This window comes from Balearica regulorum, chromosome 1, assembly GCF_011004875.1.
Source record: "Balearica regulorum gibbericeps isolate bBalReg1 chromosome 1, bBalReg1.pri, whole genome shotgun sequence".
NCBI lineage: Eukaryota > Metazoa > Chordata > Aves > Gruiformes > Gruidae > Balearica > Balearica regulorum.
Window position 1 is genome coordinate 45,962,972 of NC_046184.1, and position 24,558 is coordinate 45,987,529.

Here is a 24,558-nt window from a genome sequence, read left to right on the forward strand (position 1 = left end):
AGGCACTGAAGGGAGACTGACAGGCCTGTAATTACTGGGGTCTTCTTTCTTGTCCTTCTTGAAGACTGGAACAATGTTTGCCAGCTTCCAGTCAACTGGGACCTCTCCAGATTCCCAAGACCATTGAAAAATAATTGAGAGAGGTCTCGCAATGACATCAGCCAGCTCTCTGAGCACCCTGGGGTGAATCCCATCTGGCCCCATGGACTTGTATGCATCCAGGTGGAGCAGCAAGTCCTGCAAAATTTCAGGGTCACCTGGGAGTTTATTGTTACCACAGTCACGGTCCTCCAACTCGGGGCAACTGGGGTCTCAGAGCCTATCATCAGTGTTGAAGACAGAGGCGAAGAAGGCATTAAACGTCTCTGCTTTATCTATGTCCCCGTTTGTAAGGTGACCATTCTTGTTGAGTAATGAGCCGATATTGTCTCTGGTCCTCCTTTTGTTATTAATGTACTTAAAAAAAAACCTTTTTATTGTTGCCCACAGTACTGGCCAGTTTCACCTCTAACTGAGCTTTGGCCACACGAATTTTCTCCCTACAAAGGCGAGCAGCATCCCTGTAGTCCTCACTCATTGCCTGACCCTGCTTCCAGCAGCCATACACTTTCTTTTTCCCCCTAAGCTCTAGATGATGATACCTGTTCAGCCAAGCTGGCCTTCTGCCCCGCCTGCTTGACTTGTGGCATTTTGGCCTGTTCCTGAGCTCTTAGGAGGTGGCCCTTAAAAAGCAACCAGCACTGATGGACCCCAATGCCTTCAAGAGCAGTTTCCCAGGGGACCTGACTGACTAGTTCCCTGAGCAGCCTGAAGTCTGCTCTCTTCATATCCAGGGTTGAAGTTTGGGTGTCAGTTTTCCTCCTATCACCAAAGATTTTAAATTCTACCACTTCATGGTCACTATGGCCAAGATGTCCACCAATCGCCACTTCTCCCATGAGACCTTCTCTGTTCATGAGTAACAGATCTAGGAGGGCACCTTTCCTCATTGGCTCCTTTAATAGCCGTACCAGGAAGTTGTCATCGAGGTGCTTCAGGAAACTCCTGGACCTGCTGGTATCATCTGTGTGGTGTTCCCAGTTGACGTCTGGCAAGTTGAAGAAATTCTGAGATCTGAAAAAGACTAAAAGACACAGTATATTCCTTTTTTTTCAGATTTCTGAGGAGGTGCAATCCAGAAGACATTCAGGGAGCTTGCTGAACACAAGCTCTTCACTGCTTTCTCTTGGAGTGATGGCAGTTGGTGATGCTGTTACTGTGTAAGAGCCTGGTGTTTAGAGACCTCTATCAGAACGTAAATCATAACATCTGGATATTTCAGCCCATTTCCCCCACCTTGATCTACAATCAAGGAGATCATCTTAACCACTAGGCTTCAGTGTATTCTCTGATGATTGTATTTTTAATTTTTTCCACTGCAAATCAGCCAGTAAAATATTTATCTTGTTGGGAAGGAGATGTAGTGGAAGATGAGCCATGCCTGGCTCTGCAGTCACAACAAGGGCTGTCAGCTGAGGAGAGGAGCATTATCTTTAGGTTTTTGCTCCTTTCCTTTTTAGTACAAAAGACAAAAGCTGGAAATTAGAGCATAAGAACAGGTTTCTGAGTTCTTAGACAAACACTTTATCGCTGTTTTGCCAGAAAGCCAACGTTTCCCTTAATTTTTCCTCTACATCCACTGACAAATCATTCATCTACTATCTCTCTTTTTTTCTGTAGTGTGGGACAGCTTCAGCAAGGTCCTTCTTAACACCACTGGGGCATCTGTGGATCATTAGGTGTGTCCTTAAGTTAACCTGCTGGTGATTCACTAACCATCTTCAATTCTGAGACCTGTTTCTCTGTCCATGGAGTGCCTACTTCTTTTCAGCAGTAAAAGAGTCCATCACATTTAGATGGAGGACCAGGCCTAGAAAATATGTAACTTCAGATTTCAGAATGATTACTGCTGTATGACAGTTCCCCCTATGGAACAGTCCCCCCATCCCTACATGGAAATGAGCTTAACAACAGTGAAGAAGTACAATTTTGACATAATTGACAGGATAATCTCAATAAAGAGTTCAAGAAAAGGAACCAGATTTAGACACAGAATCAAAAAATTACTCATTTTCCTTTCTTACTCAGGAAATACATTCTTTCACCTTGAAAATACTGATATCCTTGCTTTTTTAAGAGTGATAGCACAATGTATTCTTTCTCTTTCCTTTTTTAAAGATAATTTTAAATTGTTATTTAAGTTACTTTTACATAATTTCTGAAATTTAACTTGAATGAAGTTTAATACAGACTTATTTTTAGTCTAAAGAAGTCCTCAGTCTTTTGGTAGAACAGGTGATTTGTAAGAAATACAAATTATGTGCATTAATCAGGCAAACAGGTTTAATGTGTTGAACTTTCACAGGCCCCATACATATGCACTTCAGTATACAACTGAGATTATGGCCTGTTCAGTACCATAATGAATGAGTTGTATGCAGCTGATAAATGATCCGCAATAACTCTTTTCAGTTCTTCATTATGTCTTGCTGCTCCTGATATCACTTCCAGTGATAAACTTCAACAAGCTCCTCATTTCATCTCTTTTTTAAATGTAATAATTTTCTCTTAGAATTTGACCTTGGAAGAACCTTTTAACTTGATTCAGAAAAGCATTTCTTCACCTGCCTGAAGAAAAGTAGTTGCACTGACTATATTCTTGCTTCACCTGAACAAATTAAATGTTAATTTTTTTTTAAATTGATAACTATTTGGAACAATTATAAGTCTATCCCATAGTGAAACAGTTAGATGATATTTATATCAGAAATATTTTCATAAATCATGATGTGCCTAAGGTTAGCACAACGTTACCAAAATTAATGTATTTTAGAGTACTCAGTCTGATACATTTATTAAAACTAAATCAGACCATGCTGTTTAATTTAAATTATGTATAGACTTTCCTCTCCACTGTTCAGCTACAGACCTGTAGTTCATCAGAATTTTTTTCCAGCTTGCTTTCTACCCTCCAATCTTTAACATAATATTTTCATTTTTAATTGTGTTTTTTAATAGCATGTGAATACTTATATCAGAAGGTACATGATTAGATTAATGCATATACACACATTTCCCTAAAAACAACATCATTTTTTCACTTGTTGTTAGTCATATTGTCCTAAATATTTCTTGAGAATACTGATTTTTATACCAACATTTTTTCAAAAGTTAACTGATTTTAATATTTGAACACTATTTTTCTTGTAAAAAGTGTCTAACTACTATTTTTCTAAGATAATAAGACTTTTATTACTCTTGAAAATGCTTTGCCATTATTATCTTGTATTGTACAAAACAAGAATATGCTACAGAGGATTTTAGTGTGTATGTTTCATCATCTTATTTATCACAATAACTTGAGTATTAGAACAATAAAGTAGTAATACTTCTGAGATTCCTCTGAGGTTTTAAATTGTTAGTGCTATAGAAACAGTGCTGTGAGCTGATGCCAACATATGTTCCTGGAAACATTTATAGTAATATAGCTTCAGCAGAGACAGTAATGGTATAAACAGGGCAAAGGAAATACCAGAAATGCAGCAGATGCTATTGATTATATGCCTTGGAGAATATTCCACTTATGTATTTTAAGTCCTGTCAATGTAAATCAAAAGGAGGTGATGTTGTCAGTAAGATATATCACAGTCAAAATAATGTGCAGTGACAACAGTTTCACCATGCCGATGGTGCATATCATGATTTTGAAAATGGAGAAGACATCCATAGCCCATCTGGGGTATTATAAAGCAGAGCAAAATAATCTGATTTAAACATCTGAATCATTGTAACCTGTGATCAAATTTATGCTGAAAGTTCATATGGTTGATAGGGCCATATCAACTTTATGTTAAGCTGATAGGGTTGCTTTATGTTGAGTTGACTAGTTTGTTTGAACTTGATCTACGTCTCATTCCTGCCCTAAAGGTTTGCAGCTTTCATTATTTCTCAGGCTTGTAAATCTGGAAGCCATAGCACTATTTTTTTAGGAACTGGAATGGATACCCAGCAAAGACTAACATAAAAGTCTTGATTTAGACGACTGGCATAAACCTAAAGAAAAGCTTTTCTTGTTTTTGTGAAGTCAGATCTACAAAGAGCTACATTACCAACTTTGGAATTAACATTTTAAACACACATGTAAAATATTGCCTGTTTTTAAAAGCTTTCTCAATATTTGTTATGAATAAATCTAGGAATAAATGTTAATATTGTGTTGTATGAAATTCTGCACTAAGAATGGGAGCTAAGTTTGAAGGAAGCATTTGCCTTTTGTAATATGGAAATTCTAGCACTACCTGCAAATATTCCCTTGAGAGTAAAAAATTAGGCCTACAAATTTGTATAAAACTAGGAGCAGTATAAAATTACTATGCTTTCTATAACTAAAGCATATTTAATGAACATTTTCATCCCCATTTCTTTGAAATTGTATAATACATGGATATTTATATCAAAATATTTTTTCTTTTAATAAATAGCAAGAAAATTAAATTATTTGTAATTTGTCAAACAATGCTGCCACATAATCTGCTGCAGAATAGATTTATTTTTAACTTGACTAGTGGATATTGAGAAGGCTTAATTCCCATTTGTTACCTTTTCTTTCTTTCTTTTTTTTTTTTTTTTAACCTAACTGTGTCTTAAAAACAGCATCAAGAGACAGATCACATTCTGATGGTGTGCAGTTAAATTGAAGCTCTACTGCTTGTCATCTAACTCTGAAAACTTAATGTTTAATAAGAAAATCTGCTTGTGTCCAGATATCAGTGGAAATGAGTGTGCAATCATATTTGTCACCTAGTGGAAAGTACCATAGCTCCTTGGGTTTTAAGTGAGCTGTGTAGTTTTGAGTAGCTGACATGACACTAATGTGTAGATCAGTAATGAATAGACAGTTTTTATAACTCGTCTACAGTGACTTATTCAGTGAGTTTCCTTTAGATAGTGCTTTTTAAAAGGTTATGCTGAATGGAATGTAAAAGAACATGAACACGACAGAAAATGCCATTTTCAAAAATCATAAGAAGAAAGTGCACTTTGTGATTCAGAAGGAAATCTTTCTTGGAAAATAAGGAAAGAAGCTAAAAGAAGTATTAGGAGGTGGATAGCTTTCCCATCTCAGCGTGCATGTTTTCTGAGTCTGGAGCCAAATTCTGATGTCAGTTATATAAAAATGAGCTACTATCTATCAAGCATCTTTACACACCATGCCACATCATGTAATTTCCCCCTTAAAAGACTGTAGGATACTTGTAGCACTTATTGCAGCATACACAAACTGTTGATTTATACAGAGTTTTCAGGATTTTTACCCAGTCATCCCTCCTTCTTTTCCCATGAAATTGCTTACGCTGTGTGAAGAGTGCTGAAGGAACATCCCAATAATATCATACATTTGGTACCAGGAATGGAATTAATACAGATTCACATAATTTACAAAGGAGAAAGACAGTTCTGTTTTCATAAGTTTTCTGTAGTGATTCAATTTCAATATGAAAACTAATCTCAAAAAAATAATCTTGATTTTATTACTGATTCATGAGATTGAGCTCCAATGATTTACAGATCTCTCAGCTATCCCATGTCCAAATGATCCTTCATACCTTTATTTTATTCCCCCTGCACACCTTGGAATGCAATTCCCAGGTATATTCTCATGATGGAATACTTCATTGGGTTTCAGAGTGAAGTCATACTCCAGGTGTTGATTTACATGGGGTCGCTTCAGGTTACTTTGGCATTTGCAAGTAACCATATGCAACAATTTCATACTGTATAACAAATTCAGCATGGTGGTTGTTTTTCGTATCAGTACTAGATGTGGCCACAGTTATGTAGCTAGCAGAGTTCCCTCTATTACTGCATATTTTTCTTTAATGGATAGCTGACACATATTCATTTCTTACTTAGCAGTGACACTGACCAGAAAGGGCTGCAGCAATCGATTTATCCATTTCACTTCTGCTGAACTCAGCTAATAAGATACCCAGGTCTTCCTGCTGTTGCCAGTCATTTCTATCTGGTAACTTTATGGACACATTACTCTCTCCACAAAGGAAATGCCATTGCGGCTCATATTTAGAAATATAAGATTTAATTCTAATTTTTTTTCTGACCCTCCCAAAATTCCAGGTTATGAAAGTAATGTTTTAGAATGAAGGGCTTTTTCAGTATGGATTAGACTGTTAGCCTGTAGTGAAAAACAAATGCAAACCAAAAGTAGTCATTCTCTTTCTAAATCTTAGAATGATGCTTTCTTTTAAGAATGTAAAATCTCGTAGTTATCATTAACTTACCGTGGAGTCATTTTTGCCACTCTGTCATCGTTAAACCATGTCGTGCTACCTAAGGATTTATCTACTTTTATGATCTACACTAGATGAGGACTCTGTTTTAGGTGTGAAATCTGTCTATTGTTCTCACACTCCTACTGAGGAAACTAGAGGACATGAACTGGGTTTCCTTTTGATGACATTACACTGGAAGATGTGTTCCAGGTGTGCACTATTTCAGCAGCTATCAGACCATCCCCAATCCCACAAAGTAACCCCCCTGAAATTCTTACAAACATCATTATTAAATATTTCAATGCACAGGTCTCTTCCTATCGAACTGCTTCTTGTTAATTTTAGTATAATCTAATCCCCTGATCTTTCAGGGGATGAGAGGATGGATGGATGGACAGATGTGAACTCTGCTTTTAGCAATGAAAGATCAGCTTGCGTCTTGAAGAAAAAGGTTCACTAGCCCTTCCGCACTATTACCTCCTTGCTAATTATGATGGCTTTGGGAACTGATATTCATATAAAATCAGTGGGAGTCCATTTTTCTTACACAAGAACAAAATATGCCATTTTTTCCATCTCTAAATTGGGGCTTGTCTTTTCCAATCTCATAAATCTCTAAGAATTAATCAAACACATTTTTAATGTGCTTTGAAGTATAGGCTTCAGTTCTAGGCTCTCATTTTTAAAGTATATGGCACTGTAGCTTATGCATTCCATTTGAATTTGTAGCATTCAAAGATGGCTGAGAGCCATTCGGACAGTTTCTGATCCTGGGATCACTCCGTAGTGATCCAGCTTCTTCGCAGAAGTTACAGTCAGCCTGATCCCAGAGTTGGTGGGACATGCATCCCTTCTCCATGACACTGAGTGAAAAGGTGTGAGCTGGAATCATGTGCCATCACGCTGTGGTGGAGTCATGGTTCTACAACTGGTGCAGTGGACTTGAGGGTAGCTAGCTATGTGTTTGTGCAGCAATGAAATATTGCCTAACCAGAAACATCAGTATTCTTCTCTTTCTTAAAAGCAAAGACTTTTGATGAGAACTACATGTCTATTTGCGAATAAGGACATATAGTTACATAAGATATATTCCAGATTCTTATATATAACTGCTCTGTCTATATGGACAGCTTTTTGAATTATGATATGAAATTATAGTGTTTAAGTTTATTTCTACTACTAGTAATATTACAGAATTACAGCAGAAAATATAGGTAAATTCATCAGATATGGAAAACCATCAATGTAGGTTGCCAAAAAAAGGGCTTAGTTATGATTGCCAGTAGCACACCTATTCTTCATTAATTAAAAAATGTGCAGAAAGAGAACCGCATATTGCATTTGAATCTTGATAAACAGGAAAAGCTGGAAGAGCAATTAAAAAACTGTGCATATCTATAAAAAGTACACATTTGAATGCATCAAGGTCTGAAAATGTGATGCATAATGTCTGCTAGATCTAACACTTCTTTTTTCTTGGCCCTGTGCTTTCTTCAAGTAATATGTCCAAATCAAGGGAGAATTTGATCCTCTGAATTACAGTAAATATTACAGAAGCCAAACAGAATTTTGTGGTAAGGGTATTTAACACAGATTTTTAAATACCTCCATAGGAATTTTCTTCCAAGACCTTTTAAAATTGATAGTGTGTTTCTTCCTCATATTACAAATAAAATATTCTTTGGTTACTTAAGTTTAAATTATATAAATTACAAAACATTAAAGACATGAAATGAATCCCCAAATGCTGTTAGATTATTTAAACTGTAAAAATTCAAATTATTGATACTATCTTTTCCTAAATATTGGTAAACACATGATGTAAATTCTCATATTAGTGTTGAGAGCTAAAATTATTGTAATTTCTCAAACCTTTATGATACCACTATCTATCCATCCAAATGCTTGTAAAAGATTAAAGACTGACAGAAATTAAGTGTCTTCTATACACAAAGCAAAGTGCTGCTAATGTGTCCCACATGGAGAGTATTTAATCTTTTGCTGACCTGAAAAGATCATGTTCAGGATTTTGAAAGGTTACTATTTACTTTGGTTATCCTTCATGAGAGTTCTTTGAGTAGCTGGAGTTTCAAGACATGCTGAAAACCAAACTACTGAAAAACAACTCAGTTAAGAGTCTCAGAATTGAATATTCCAAGAAAAGTGATACATCCTCACAGATTCTTGTCGCTGTGAATTTGTTCTCAGCCAAACGTTAGAACTAACAGAGGTGAAGGATTATCCCGTTATCAGTCTTCTAAGCCAAACAAATTAGGATGTTTTTCAAAAGTTGAATCCACCAGCTTCATGTTATACACCGAAGACTGTCATTGCATGGAAGATATATCAGCTGCTGGCTCTGGCAAGATTAAATAAATAATAGCTCTGCAAGGCTGAACTCTTTAAATTATAAGTGCTTCTGGAAAGGACGATTCCTGGCATCTTGTGCGTGACAAAGAGAATTAAAGATCCAAGTAAGAGCCTTGTGAAGGAAATTAAAATATTTTATTATGTGTTGAAAAGTTTGAATTGCACATTATGAGGGACAACCTACTGCTGAAAAGTTAAGACCAGTTAGGTAATCTCCCTCAGAACAAACCTTAACTCTTACCATCACTATTTATAATGGCTGCAAGAGACCTGGGTTAGGAACTTCTGGTCCACCATTAAAGGGCTAAGGCAAAGCTTCATTTTAAAACTATATCTATGTTTTACAATAGTACTATATTTAGTACTATATCTAGTATATAGTATATAGATATACTACTATAGATAATATATAGTATATAGATAGTAATACTGCCTAGTACTATATCTATGGCATCATGAAATGCAACTTTGAATGCTTTAAGACATTCAGTGGTGCTATTTATTTTTTCAGATTTTCATAGTCCTTACCAGCAGTAATGACATCAGAGTCAGGCATTTCCTGGCAGGTATGACAGACTGAGAAACGTAGATCTTCCATATGGCTGCTAACTGCTGGAAATACCTTATGTCTCTGCAATTAGTGTTTCATGTCCCAGTTAACAAGGGACAATAAATTAATAAGGAATTGAGTTTCCTACTCTTAACATGTGAAGATTTAGAACTGTAACTACCAGAAATTTTGAAAAAATCCAAAGATGTATGAGAAGGTTATGAACTGTGAACTCCAGACAGCTAAGGGAAGTGCTGAAGTTCATTACAATCCTTATTCTGAAGGTCTGCTGGGACTTACCATTCACTAGGAAAAAAAATAATTAATTGTTGAGTGGAAAAGTCTTCCAGTGTTGTACAGAAACAAAGCTGACAGGCTGACTATAGTATATATTCATGAGAACAGTCTATTGTAAAAGACTAAGGAATCTATTTCTCTAGACAAATACAATATGTGGTAACTGTGGGACTATATTCAAGAATTTCTTGAGAACGAGTTTTCCTGGTTTGTTGAAGGTTTACCCAAATTTTGGACTACAGGAGAATTTATAATATAAAATATAAAATAAGCTGTTAATCATTCCTATGTTCATCTTCATGCACAATTGTAGAACAAACACTTAGAGCAATTTTGAGTAGCTGTATTATGGTTTGGAAAACTAAAAGTTAATGTAGGTAATTATTGAATCTGATTTCTGAAGAGTTGCCTGTAATATGTAAAGGCAAATATGTTATGAACACGCTGTCTGCAATGGAAGTATTCATGAAACTGACTAAATAAGGATGTTTCTTCGGGGTTGTGACACCAGAAGGGAGTTCCATAAAAATTTGATAGTTTATTGGAAATGAAGATTTACCACTGGTTTACATTTTATTACACACTTTCTGGGAACAAGTATTAAATTCCAGATACATATGTAGAACGTGTGAGATGTTTTGGAAATGCTATTGATTTACATGAATTTCAGTGCAATGTTTGATATTTGAAAAGCACATTTTCAAGAGTAAATTAGGTATTTAATGAAACAGGCAACGACTGAAAAAGAGGACTGAAATTTACCAGCTCTGCAGTCTTTCTGCCCTGATTCTTCTGTGTTTTACTTTAAGAAACTGATTAGCTAATAAGTAACTTTTATTTCTTTTTCTTTTCCTTTTTTTTTTTTTTTACCAAAAACCTTAGCCAGAAATATTTTATAGAAATAAAAAACAAGTTGTCAGACTACAGTCTCAATAATTACAATTTTTTTCCTCCTCATCATTTAGGTCATCAACCTTATTCCCATACGTGTCTTTGACACATTATCAGATTCCATTCTCTGTGTGTTTCTCCACGATTATAACCGAACAATCAATTTACAATCCTGACCTTTATTCCACTTCTTGCATACAACTGTTACTTGAATTTCTTATCCTTATAATTAGGAAGCATACACTTATTTTAAAATAACAACAGCAAAATAGATTACTCAATTTACTTACTGGCTGATGTGTTCTGGCTGGGTTGCTCTAGAACCAAATGACTGGTTGTCTCTGCTTCGTATGTTGTGTAAATCTGATGGAAAGCTTTTGAGTTGTTCAAAACTTTCTCTTCTCAGACCTGACTTTGAGTTTCTTTTAACTTTACTCCAGCTAGTCATCCGGAAATTTCTTATTCCATTTGTGTAGTAAGGATGAATTTCTGAAGAAAAAAAAGACAATGTGGGCTAATGTTTTACACCTTTATTGCAGGATAAGTGGAAAGAAAGAAAAGAAAGAAAACTCAACACCAGGATCATAAGAGACTGGGACTGATGCAGTGCCTTTGCAATGAACAGTCACCTGTCCAGGTGATTTCTTAGACCCTGAAGCCCAGGCAAAACTACAAGCCAGTGCTTTCAGCACAACACTGCTGGTGAAGCGAACAGAATAGAATAGACTATTTCAGTTGGAAGGGACCTACAACAGCCATGTAGTCCAACTGCCTGACCAAATTACGGCTGACCAAAAGTTACAGCACATTATTAAGGGCCTTGTCCAAATGTCTTTTAAACACTTGGGACTTGGGGCATTGACCACCTCTCTAGGAAGCCTGTTCCAGTGTGTGACCACCCTCTCGGTAAAGAAATGCTTCCTAATGTCCAGTTTAAACCTCCTCTGACACAGCTTTGAACCACTCCCATGCATCCTGTCACTGGATTCCAGGGAGAAGAGCTCAGCACCTCCCTCTCCACTTCCTCTCCTCAGGAAGCTGCAGAGAGCAATGAGGCCGCCCCTCAGCCTCCTTTTCTCCAAACTAGACAAGCCCAAAGTCCTTAGCTGCTCCTCACAGGACATTCCTTCCAGCTCTGTCACCAGCTTTGTTGCCCTCCTCTGGACGCATTCAAGGACTTTCCCATCCTTCTTAAATTGTGGGGCCCAGAACTGCACACAGTACTCCAGGTGAGGCCACACCAACACTGAATACAGCGGGATAATTCCCCCTTTTGACGGGCTGGTTACGCTGTGTTTGATGCACTCCAGGATGCGGTTTGCCCTCTGGGTGTCAGAGCACACTGCTGAACACCTCCAAGGATTAAATTAGTACTTTTTAGTACTTTCTTAATCCTCTGAAAATTGTGATAGACTTTCTTACTTTTAAGACAGTGTGGAGATAATAACTTTCAGGGTCTTTTTCATGTCCTTCTGAAAAAAGGACATTTTTGACAATTGAGAAAATAAAAGGAGGAAAATGATGAATATAATAAATGGATATTTTGATAAATTGAAAAATTAGAATAAACAATATGGGTTTATAACTAATCTTATTTTAAAGTTGGATGATGTGACTGAAAGATCAGAGCTCAAATACTAGTTTTCTCTCTCATACAGAAAGCTCAGTGTTAGGGGTTGAAACCAAAACCATCTGTAGTTTTTAACTACACTAGACAGTAAAAAATAGTAAATAAGGGCTAAATAATCTCAAACAGGGTGGGTTTTGGTTTGTTTTTTTGGGGGGTTTTTTGTTTGTTTGTTTTTTTTTTAATTTTTACTTCCTTAAATGCAAACTTTACAAATAACCTCTAATGAAAATCTCATAAAGCTTCAGGCTGTAATTCAGTCTGAAACACTAATTAAAAAAGTTCTGAGACACTATCAGCCTGATGGAAGATAAACATAACCAGGTCCATTTTTTTTCTGTAATAATGCTTGCAGCTAGGCTAAGATAAACAATAAGGATATGGTAAAATATCTTCTTTTGGTTATAGATTGAGACTTGATCAATCACTTTCACTTTGTGCAGTCATATCTATACAAAGTAAGCCAAATGTTAAATATCTATGGAAAATTGATTTTCAAGTAGTTTTTACCCCCTAGAACACTAGACTCACTAAGTATTTGTGTGATTTAGATATAAAATTATGAAAAGCCTTTTCCTTCAGAATTCATAGGAGATTAGTAAAGTGTTTCAGTATCTTTGAATTTGAAGTCAAAACAAACTGATTTTGGCTTTGCATGGACATAGTTTAACATAGAGTTCAAGTGGACCTTGCTTTTGTCACATGCCATTTTCTGGTTCTTTACTACTTCCAGAGAAAGAGCCATTCTCCACTAGGGAATCTTTGGGTGTTAGCATTTCCCAGGCACTCTTATTTGTTCTCTTGGACTTCTCCACGTGAGGCCTGTGCCCAGTTTCTGCTATTGGGAAAACTGCCTGAAAGTTGCAAATGTTTGGTATTTTTCTGCTACTGCCTCAATTTTCCTTAGCTCTGCATTGGTATAGTTTCATGTGTTAAAATGCATGTGAGTGTTCCTATGAGTGGAACATCTTTCATATGAGGTGATGCTGAGAGAGATGGGACTGTTCTGCATGGAGAAGAGAAGGCTCAGGGGGATTTCATGAAGGTCTATAAATACCTGATGGAGTGACTGAAGAAGAGGGAGCCAAACTCTTCTCAATAGTGCCCACTGATAGGACAAGAGGCAATGGGCACAAATTGGCACGTAGGAGGTTCCATTTGAACATAGAAAATAACTTATTTCCTGTGAGGACAGTCAAAAAGGTTGCACAGAGGGCTTGTGAAGTCTCCATCTGCAGAGTTATTCAAAACTCAACTCACCATGGCCCTAAGCAACCTACTCCAGCTGAGGCCTTGGACTAGATCTGTGATTCTGTTCTGGAGAAATTTTGAGGGCTACCATTTTACAATAAAGACTGTCTGATTCCTAAGTAAGGGGGGTAGGGGTCCTTGTGTAAGGCTCAGGCTTCATTTAAGGCTACAGTTAGGTTGAGGGAAAAAGGAAGGCCAGAGCTGTGGGTGGAGTGGGGCTGGAAAGGCACTGTCAAAGGAAAGAATAGATGGAAAGACAATTTTACTGTCAGCAAAATTTCGTTTGGGCGATGGCTGTGAGGTCTTGCATAAGGCTTGACCGTCAGTTATGTTTTTAATTACGTTCATGATTTCTGATATATATTCTATAATTTCCTTCTAAAGAAGAGTTATTTAAATAGTCTGGCAAATGCCTAATGTTACTGTTGCTTCAAATAGGTAAGTGAGTAGCACTGAAATGAAAATACAACGCCAGTCTTTCTTTCAATAAGTAAACACTTAGATGCATCCTAATTTCTCATGTTTCAATATATATGTCCAAATATAATTCTTTACCTAATATGGGTTTTTCATGGGGGTTTGTACTATCTCCTAAAAGGTAGTATATCATTTAGTGAAGCAAAAATCCTGTGACTGCTTTCTTGGTAAGGAACTCTGAAGTGCCAAATGGAGTATATCAGATTTAACTTCAAGTTTTTGTACTGTTCTATCATCTCCAGCATGTTAGCTTGAAATGGTTACTGAAAATAAGTGCTGTAAATGCTAGTTTTGTAAACTAAATTCAGATATTCTGATGCTATCTAAATAAAGGCTATGCAAATTACTCAAAGACTCGACAGGGATCAGAGGGACAATGACAAACAGATTACTATGGGATGTTTAGGAGACAGTTTGAAGGCAGAGAAAAGGAGGCATTAAGTAAGACTGAGGTGGGACAAGTACTGGAAAATAGAAGGAGAGATAATAGAAGCGCATGACCACATGCAAGCAGGTGCTGGCTGTTCAGTTCATGTGTCTGTCTGAGTCCTGGGCTTCATCACCACAATATGTTCTATATTCTTATTAAATCCTATTTTTAACTGTCTTGGGTGTAATGATGGTTCTCAGGAAACTCACAATCGCTGTTGATTCCAGCACGTATGCAGCAAATATTTCACTCCACTGTGTTTTGATTTGTCTTTTTTAATTGGTGTGCTATTCAGGGATATTTTATTCCCTATGGTGACAACATGCAGATCTGGCCTTAAAGCAGACTTTTGAGTATAACAGAATAGAAACAGAAACACAGTTCTGTGACACAGTTTCTATTCTAGAAATAAATGTTGAGATTAAAAAAAATTAAAAAAATAAAAACCCAGACAGGAGTTAGTTTATACTTTAATGAAATTTGAGATTGCTCCCTTCTTAGCATTACGATGTAAAAGAAATAGTAATTAGGATAGGATTGTTTGCAGATATATTTCTAAAGCTAAGAAAAATACACAAAAGAAATGTGGTTAACTTTATATTCTCTGAATTCTCTCTTTCATTGTCATGCCTGACTTCTTCACCTACCCCCAGGTGGAATTCCATAAATGTCTTGCTTCATATGGGAGAACTGGGACTGTAGAACAGTGTAAATCAATGGCTGATACTTGTGAGATTCATCTGGATTTAGTTATGTAGACCTCTTCCCTTTCATAACTGTGATACACAGCTATTTGTAACAAAAACTGTCCACTGAAAATAAAAGTAAGTTCTGTACAGTAGTAGGGACAACACTTTCAGAGTAAGAATTTTTGAAAGAATAGTTAACATCCACTGAGCATTGGCCTCAAAATTCAGAATTTCATATCCACTGTCTTTGCTCACTTGAATCAGGACATGCCTTGGCCATTTCATCTAAGTGACTTTTTGGTATTGTCTGGCAAAGAATATAAATCCTACCAGATGTTTTTTGTTTGTTTCTGTGACTTAGCTATTCCTCGTTAGAGTAACATGATCATCATTTGGCATGATTTGTTAATGGCTCTTGTCAGCAAATGGGTATTTATTGTAAACCATCTTTCCCCTGCCCCCTGCTTTATTTCTTTCTCATCCATTACAGATTAATGCCACTGAGTCAAAGCATTACAACTATCCAGAATATGTTGCTGCAAAGAAATAGTAAGTTGTTATCATTTAATCCCAAATATATCGCAAACATATATGAGAACATAGATGTCTGGAATCTTGGCGTTGTGTAAATTGGAGTAAGTCTTTTGAAATCCATGAAACTATGCTTATTTATACCTGCTTCAGATCTGTTACAAACAGTCAAACTGTAATCAAATTTATCCTTCTATATATTCATTGGTAGTTGCATTAGTTTTTTCTTTGGATTTTCCTAAACATAATGGAAATAAAAATTAGTTTGATGATATAAAAAAAGCAAGCCCACAGTTTGTGGCCACAAACTCTTGCCAGTATCTAAATCAGCCTAGATCTGCACTGAAGCAGTCAATCAGCATCCTTGCTGTGCTCTGTCAATACTCTCTTCTCACTGGGAAGGATGTTTGCCAAAGTAGTCAAATGCTGATCAGGAGCAGGTTTGTTAAATAGAAAGAAAGAATAAATAGGAATTCACTTTATGACATGATATATACACACACACACACATATATATATGTTTTCCCATATTTTAATATATTTTCCATTTAAATGAAACTTGACAACAGAATTTTGTCAAGAATCTTCAAAGTATGAAATGAGGCTCAGAATAAGTGAGTCTTTTAAGAAATGCCACTGGATGGACAAGTTATTTGAACTGTCAATATAAAATAGGTGCCTACTTTAATATTGATATGTCAAGAAGAATGAGACACTTGATTACCCTGAACTTAAAGAGAAGAGTCAAAATGGCACTTTTAAAATTTAGTTTCTCCAGAACTGAAGAATGTTACTCCCACAATGAACTGAAGGCCTGTCTTATATCCCCCTATTCAAATCTACAAGAGTATTTTAGCAGCAGCTATAGGTGTATAAATGCCCATGTAGTAGATGAGTCAGGGGAACTGTATTTTGGAGTAATGTTTTGAAAGACCTTGACTGTCTTTCACAGGATAGATATCTGCTAGCAACAGCTATGGGTAAATTCCACTTAGGTAATTCAGAATTTAAACTCTTTTTGTAACTTTATACTAAAGCAATATCCAGTCTCACAAATAGGTACTAGCTGCTGACATTCTTAAAGCAAAGAAGCTTCCATTGAAGTTTTGGATGACACTTTGTACAAAGGGAACAGTTAAATAAAAATTAGAAAATCTCTTTCAGAACTGTTAAAAGATGTGTTCTTATTTTCTTAGCTTTCAATTTTATTCCCACAGTGAATGTATCTCCCACTCAAGGCAGAAGCAGTTTTGCATAAAGAAAACATATTTGATCTTTTTACTTGGCCTGTATTCAGTTCAAAGAGAATCCATTTAGCTGACTTGCCACAGCTGAATGGAGGCTGAGCCCTTCAGTGCACACAGAGAACTATACAGGTCCAAACTGTCTACCCTAAATTCATGCTCAGTAGCTTCTTGTTCTCAGTAAAAGACCAATTAATTTCTAAGAGACCATCTGCCTTTACAGTAATGTTGCACAATATCTAGTTTAAGCATCCACATTCAGTTTTCTTATCCTTCTTTATTTCTGCTTGTTTCAGAGAAGATAGTGATATCAGGAGAAGTAATACACATAATACTACACTTGGCATGGACTTGAAGATAATGTAGAATCATTGAATCATAGAATAATTTAGGTTGGAAAAGACCCTTAGTATCATTGAGTCCAACCATTAACCGAACACTGCCAAGTCCACCACTAAACCATGTCCCTAAGCACCACATCTACACACCTTTTAAATACCTCCAGGGATGGTGACTCAACCACTTCCCTAGGCAGACTGTTCCAATGCCTGACAACCCTTTTGGTGAAGAAATTTTTCCCAATACCCAATCTAAACCTCCCCTAGTGCACCTTGGGACCATTTCCTCTTGTCCTATCACTTGTTACTCGGGCGAAGAGACTGACACCCACCTTGGTACAAACTTCTTTCAGGTAGTTGTGGAGAGCGGTAAGGTCTCCCCTCAGCCTCCTTTTCTCCAGGCTAAACAGCCCCAGTTCCCTCAGCCACTCCTCATAAGACCTGTTCTCTAGACACTTTACCAGCTTTGTTGCCCTTCTCTGGACACGTTCCAGCACCTCAATGTCCTTCTTGTAGTGAGGGGCCCAAAACTGAACACAGCACTCGAGGTGTGACCTCAGCAGTGCTGAGTACAGGGGGACAATCACTTCCCTGGTCCTGCTGGTCACACTATTCCTGATACAAGCCAGGATGCTGTTGGCTGCCTTGGCCACCTGGGCACACTGCTGGCTCATATTCATCTGGCTGTTGACCAGCACCCACAGGTCTTTTTCCACCGGGCAGCTTTCCAGTCACTCATCCCCAAGCCTGTAGTGCTGCATGGGGTTGTTGTGACCCAAGTGCAGGACCTGGCACTTAAATGAAGCTGCAGTTGGTTCCCAAGCTTTTACAAAGAAAGATTTTCTTCCTCAGCACAAAATCTACTCTATGTAGTAACATAAACTTTTCCATAACTCCACTTCCCTCTAATCTATGCAAATACCATTGGGTTGGATCATGGACTCTGAAAGAAGTCTGTATTATCTGCTACCTATTACATGTATTTTAGTGCCATTCCACTTTATACCAGCTGACACTCTAGCTAACATAGGAAGAACATTTAGTGAAACAACATAAATACGTACTAATTTTCTGGTTTATCTCACTTCCCCTGGACCTATAAGTTAAAAACAGCTAATAGTTTTCTTTTTAATGAGAGTTAGCTGAGGAAAAAGCCATTTTACATCTGGATCTAGAGTTGTCATGGTTACACAGTTGGCAGATGGTATCTGGTTTTTTATCTGTTTAGGGTTTTTTTTCTTGAATACATTTACAAAATTCAGAAAAGAAATCATTAATTTACATGATTTGCTGAAAAGAGTTTAGGGGAAAAAGGAAGGACTTTTTCAAATTATAAATATCATTTGAGGCTTGTTTTGCATCTTCCATAATTGCCATTTAACATTATGTGTAATTAGGCCACATTTTAGCAAAATCACATTATTTAAATTTATTTTCTCCAGAGCTGAAGGATTTTATTCTCACAGTTTGCTGAAGGACTTAGTTGGGAACGCTCAGTAGCAACTGCTCCTATTAACACTTGCAGGGATGAGTGTAGTGAATGCTGATGCTGCGTGTTCTTCAAGAGGCAACCTTAAAATCATATTTATTTTTCAGGGCATTTTAATCTTATAGAAGCAAGACAGTTGCTGTAAACTGATGAAAGAAATATTCATGGGGGAGGTATTTCTGGAACTACTTACAACTACATAAGTTTAATAATTTTTACAGATGCAAAACTGATATTGAATACTGATCATGGTAGAAACCTTCTAATTTACTACACTGCTCAGATAAAACACTGCTTATAGCTGTATTTCTTATTTATTTGCTTTCTGAACTGCACAGTTATGCACTCCATTGAACATCATTACAAGGCTCCTTTGAAGAGTGATGAACCTGGTCATTCTGTGTATGTTATGAAATTTGAATGAGTCAATGATCCTTATAGATCCTGGAATTCCTGGTTCAGATTACCTGATTGCCAAGTATTCTTCCTATTACCGAGGGAAAAAGCAGGATGTTAAAAAATTGGACCGCCATTAACCACCACTGTTATGGCTGTTATCTTTAGGTGAAAAAAAGAGAAGACAGCTTTTTTGTTCTTTTTCTAATGGTCATTGTTTGCAAATAGGTTTCCACAACAACCTGAGGGCATAGTTTCTCTTTCTTCTTGCTGTCGTTTTTATTTTCAGATCTTTTAATCTAGGGAGCTGAGACTTGATGCAAAATAATGAATCTCAATGAACTTGGACTACATAACTTGGCAAAATACTGCAGGACCACACTGACATGGCCAGAGGAAAAAATGTATATATATTTTATATGTTCTAATGTGAATCATTTATACTGTCTTAAAGATCAAATCTACCCTCTAGACTTTTTCACAAGCAAGCATTGGCTCTTACTAGCTGCTTATAAAAAAGGCACAGTGTAACTCAATAGTTTACATGTGTAAACAGATTTGGTTGGGGGAGAGTGCTAATCTTAATTTTATAGGGAGAAGCCACAATTCCATCCTATGACAAAGTAGCACATACTGCCTTAGCATGATATGACAGGGATGGTGAAAACTTCATTAGCTTCCTTTAAAATCCCATGCTTAGCTGGCACTACAATTTTAATATTGGATTTCTTGAACTTGTTTTAGCAGGAGAACAGACTTCTGAGAGCTCTCACAGCTGAGTGGTATGCACTCTCAACCTTTTTTTTGTATATGGTCACTAAACTTTCTGTATATTTTTTGCATGCATTTGCTGTTCTGTGTTGTCTATTTCTGCCCAGAAACTTTGGAAACTTTTGACCTCAGAATCTGTGGCATAATTGCAAAAGGAATTGTTCAAATCCCACATCTAACAAGGGCAGAAGTTCTAAAGAGAAAGAAAACATACACAAATTACAAGAAAAATAAATTCACAATCAATGTTTTTGCCACATTTACTTACAAAATTCCTTAAGGGTTCATTGCCATGGAATAATATAGAAAAAATATCCCATGGAGAAATGTGAATGCCTTGACATGAAGTTTTTGTATTGTAATTAGTCTAAGAATATTTTAATTGTTAAATAATTTTAAAAGTTGTATATAATCTATGTTTACTATATACATCAACATTTTGTACATGTATATATTTATCAATCAAAGCCAAATTCTTGGAAAATTAGACACATGCGTACATTTTGCAGATAATTATATTAGTTATAAGTCAAGACTGAAATAACTTCTCCTCCTTGAATTGTCATGTGGCATGTTTAGAATGTAAATTAAAACCAGCCAATTGTGTCTTTCCCTTAGGTTCACATGAAGGTTAGAAAAGGAACTGTGTCTAAACAGACATGGAGTAAGACTATTAAACCAGATGGCTCTGTAAGTGACCATGGAAAAAATCTGTTACTGGCAAGATATTAACATGCAGACAGTTGCAGTGCTTGAGCAAAATTGTCTGTTACATTATTCCAAAGCAGATCTTTTCTGAATTACATTTTACATGTATTTTTAGTTGGAAATGACAAGAGGTTGCCTACATTTATTTGGAGGTAGGAACTTCCAGATACTCTCTTCATGCACTTGGAGGAAGAAAATAACTCTGCTTCCATTAGCATTGTTTGGTAGAGAGGATGATCTGCCTCCTCCAACTGTGGAGAGCCAGCACGCCTCCACACTTGTCCCTGACATTGAAGCTGTGACTGTTTCCAGGCCTGCCTCAGCTTTTCCGTCTTAGATTCAGGCAGATATCGGTCACTTCTTAGCTGTTGGCTAGAGCTCAGCTTAATAGGGGTTTAATACAACAGCTCAATGTCCAAGTGGAGAACAGTGACATGTAGCGTTCCTCAGGGGTCAGTGTTGGGACTGGCACTGCTTAACATCTTTGTCAGCGACATGGACAGTGGGATCAAGTGCACCCTCAGCAAGTTTGCTGATAACACCAAGCTGTGTGGTGTGGTCAACACGCTGGAGGGAAGGGGTGCCATCCAGAGGGACCTTGACAGGCTGGAGAGGTGGGCCCGTGCGAACCACATGAAGTTCAACAAGGCCAAGGACAAGGTCCTGCACATGGGTCTGGGCGATCCCAAGCACAACTACAGGGCAGTGGAGAATGGATTGAAAGCAGCCCTGAGGAGAAGGACTTGGGGGTGTTGATCGATGAGAAGCTCAACAAGAGCCAGCAGTGTGCACTTGTGGCCCAGAAAGCCAACTGTATCCTGGGCTGCATCAAAAGAAGTGTGACCAGCAGGTCGAGGGAGGTAATTCTGCCCCTCTACTCCACTCTGGTGAGACCCCACCTGGAGTACTGCGTCCAGCTCTGGGGGCCCCAGTACAGAAGAGACATGGTGCTGTTGGAGTGAGTCCAGAGGAGGGCCACGAAGCTGATCAGAGGGCTGGAGCACCTATGAGGACAGGCTGAGAGAGTTGGGGTTGTTCAGTGTGAAGAAAAGAAGGCTCTGGGGAGATCTAATTGCGGCCTTCCAGTATCTGAAGGGGGCCTACAGGAAAGATGGTGAGGGATTGTTTATCAGGGAGTGTAGTGACAGGACAAGGGGTAATGGGTTCAAGCTGAAGGAGGGTCGATTTAGATTGCATGTTAGGAAGAAATTCTTTAGTGTTAGGGTGGTGAGGCACTGGAACAGGTTCCCCAGAGAGGTTGTGGATGCCCCATCCCTGGAAGTGTTCAAGGCCAGGTTGGATGAGGCTTTGGGCAACGTGGTCTAGTGGAGGGTGTCCCTGCCCATAACAGGAGGGTTGGAACTAGATGATCTTTAAGGTCCCTTCCAACCCAAACCATTCTATGATTCTATATTTCTATGATACGACAAAGACCAAAGTTGGTCTTGGTAGAACAGGACAAGGAGTCACAGGGAGAGCAAGGGGTTTATGGGGAAGTGTTAAGAGTGAAAATATCCATCTCTTTCCAGTACCTGTTTTATTCTGCTATTCTAAAGCATTTTTTATTCTGTTTGTTAATTTAATTTCATTTTGCTTGTTTACAAACATTATCAGAAAATGCTTTGAAAAAGTACCCAAAGTCCTGAAAAAGAGAAGCAGTTTATATCCTGGGCTCCTGGGATGAATCAGAAACCAGGGCAGGGGAGTTCCTTGTTGTATTAGGGGTCAGCAAACTTTCAGAAAACCCTAGGGAGAATGAAAGAAATAAAATCAGTGGAATAGTGTTGAGAATAACAGAGCAGTGGGTGAAAAACCAACCAAAACCCAAACCATAACAAAAAAAGGAAATGCTTTCCAGGGTCTTTGACATGCATGAAATTGTTAAGTGGAAACTACTTCCCTCTCTGAAAGCCTGAAATGAGAGTAAGGTACTTCAGAGGGACTTTTTCTTTGCTTAGTAACTGTGACACAATGTTTCCTTGTGAATATGATAAGAAAAGATTAATGAAGAATTGTAAAGGTTGTTCCCAGTGTGGTTAGAATGCTATCCTCAGGGACTGCTTCTCTCTGCAGGGATGGCAGACACTCTTAAATGACTCTGAAAGAAAAGCTTTACCTTCTCCCACTGCACATATATAAGAGAAACTACTAGGGAAGAATTTCATCCATTCAACCATCCATCCATTTATTCATGTGCCTATCTCTCTGTCTGTACATATCATGTATATACCAAGTGTGTACAGACTTTTGTACCTATCTATAGTCAGTCTGCGCATACAGGATATATACATGTACATATACATGTACATATACACTTTACTGTGGTGGGTTGACACTGGCTGAGGGCCAGGTGCCCACCAGACCCGCTCTATCACTCCCCTTGTTCACCAGACAGGGGAGAGAAGGTATAACGAAAAGCTTGTGGGTCGAGATAAGGACAGGGAGAGATCTCACTAATTATCATCACAAGCAAACCAGACTGAACTTAGAGAGGGAATTCATCTAATTTATTACTAAGCAAAACAGACTGGAGGAATGAGAAATAAAATCAAATCTTAAAACACCTCCCCCAACCCCTCCCATCTTCCTGGGCTCAACTTCACTCCTGGCTTCAACCTCCGCCTCCCTCAGCGGCACAGGGGGACGGGGAGTGGGGGTTACGGTCAGTTCATCACACGTTGTTTCTGCCGCTTCTTCATCCTCAGGGGGAGGACTCCTCTCATTGTTCCCCTGCTCCAGCATGGAGTCCCTCTCACGGGAGACAGTCCTTCATGAACTTCTCCAACGTGAGCCTCTCCCACGGGAAAAAGTCCTTCACGAACTGCTCCAGCGTGGGTCTCTCCCATGGCGTGCAGACCTTCAGGAGCAAACTGCTCCAGCATGGGTCCCCTGCAGGGTCACAAGTCCTGTCAGCAAACCTGCTCTGGCGTGGGCTCCTCTCTCCATGGATCCACAGGTCCTGCCAGGAGCTTGCTCCAGCGCGGGCTTCCCAAGGGCCACAGCCTCCTTTGGGTGCTTCCACCTGCTCCGGTGTGGGGTCCTCCACGGGCTGCAGGTGGAATCTCTACACCCCCTCATCCTCCCTCCATGGGCTGCAGGGGGACAGCCTGCTTCACCATGGTCTTCACCACGGGCTGCAGGGGAATCTTGCTCCGGAGCACCTCCTCCCCCTCCTTCTGCACTGACCTTGGTGTCTGCAGATGTTCTTACATCTTCTCACTCCTCTCTCCAGCTGCAAAAGCTCTCTCTAACTGTTTTTCTCCTTCTTAAATATGTTATCGCAGAGGCGGTGATTGGCTTGGCCTTGGCCAGCGGCGGGTCCATCTTGGAGCCGGCTGGCATTGGCTCTATCAGACACAGGGGAAGCTTCTAGCAGCTTCTCACAGAAGCCACCCCTGTAGCCCCCCCACCCACCAAAACCTTGCCACGAAACCCAACACAATTACACACAAATAATTATATAGATAATTTGCTGTACCCAGTGCCTTGAATTTGAAAACACTTTCAATCATTTTATTAAAATTTTATTTAAAATGCTTTAAAGATACACAGTTGATGGATCAGCACTAGCAAACTTAAATTTAACTGTCTGTATGTGAATTATCATCTAGTAGTTTCAGAGAAATGAAATAAAAACCTCTCTACTACAGATATTTATACATCATTTCAGATATCTATTTTACCAAAGTATTAAGCCTAGATTGTCAAGCTGTTTAAATAACTATTTCTTACTTGTGAGAATATGGGACCTATGCTAATTTCTTTGTACAGAGACTGAGATAAAAGTTCTAAACTATATGCACATGTGTAAGAGACAGTACATAGTGTAGGTGGCAACCATTAAAGCTGGGTTAGAAATGTTGTATTACCTCATTATAATACAGTTTAGAATTCAAAATAAGAGGTAGTCAGGAAATCCTTGTGGAAGTTTTCACTTAAGTAATTAGCTGTCATACAAAAATAAATTCTGCAGGTTTTTTGTTTTCCTCTTTCTTTCCATTCTCCTGTACACATGCAAGATCTAAGCATCTTGAGTCTTCTACTGCATTTATCTCGACTTCTTACCCAACCACAGAGACAGGCTAGAGAAAGTTCCCAGGAGGGAACATGTAAGTATACAGGTAGATAAAAAGAGGATGAAGGTGAATGGCCAGTAAAGGATAGGGACTG

General features: G+C 38.2%; 1 pseudogene; it reads right to left on the minus strand.

Annotated features, from left to right (window-relative positions):
• Positions 1-620: 620 nt before the first annotated feature.
• The window catches only part of LOC142600043 (uncharacterized), a 101,409-nt pseudogene continuing 77,471 nt past the window's right edge, over positions 621-24,558 (minus strand).